Genomic DNA, 871 nt, shown 5'->3' on the forward strand with positions numbered 1-871 from the left:
TTTTTTTTTTTTTATTTTGACCAGTCATTGTCGTCATGGACAACGCTGATTGACCCCTGGATTACGTTGTTGGATCAATTTTTGGGATATATTTTTTTGTTAATAAAGGAATCGTCAAAACTTTTTGTTGTGGTTTTTTTTTCAATTAAAGGATTTTTTTTTAAAGTCTGATCTTTTTATTTATAGTTTTATTTAACCCTTTAGTGAATGGGTAGGAGTGAGTACAAGCACCCCTTACTCATTCCCAAGGAGGGGCATCTGGAGGGGCATCTGGGTGCCCCTTTATCTGCTATGTTGAATTTCTGGGAATGTTCAATCTGTGCGAATAGAGGCAAAAACAAACATTCTTAGTATACTTTCTTTTAAGGTAGAATGTAATGTAATACTGCATTATGGCCAGTAGATGTAAGGTAATGTAATACCGCTTTATGTCCAATAGATGGGGTGGGGCACATAGGAAATACTCATTTCCTATGCTCCTTAGCTTCATCTAGTGGCCATATAGTGGCATTACATTACATGCAACCTGAGAAAAAAAATATATACCAAACTCATTAATTTTTCCCTTTATTCGCACAGAATGAACAATCACAAGAGATTTAGATCAAACAATCACAGAGATTTGCGGGGCCAAAAAATAGAAATAGTAATAGTAGGCATCATAGATTGTAATATACATTTTAGGCTGGATTTAGACTTTTGCTGTCAAAAACAGTACATATGTTAATAGGCATTATGTTGTATGTTAATGTGCGTTGCTGTAAGGCAACCAGTTCACGACAACACACAGTTCACCAATGCAGTTTCCTTGTGGTGCATCTGGGTGCCATTTGTTTCTTTGCTGCATGCAGCAAAACTGAGCACTGAAGGG

General features: G+C 36.4%; 1 protein-coding gene across 1 annotated transcript in view; it reads right to left on the reverse strand.

Annotated features, from left to right (window-relative positions):
- CPZ (carboxypeptidase Z) overlaps nt 1-871 on the reverse strand; it is an 89,683-nt gene that overhangs the window by 83,779 nt on the left and 5,033 nt on the right. The window lies entirely within an intron of this gene.

This window comes from Nanorana parkeri, unplaced genomic scaffold, assembly GCF_000935625.1.
Source record: "Nanorana parkeri isolate BGI_ZX_2015 unplaced genomic scaffold, ASM93562v1 scaffold180, whole genome shotgun sequence".
Classification (NCBI taxonomy): domain Eukaryota; kingdom Metazoa; phylum Chordata; class Amphibia; order Anura; family Dicroglossidae; genus Nanorana; species Nanorana parkeri.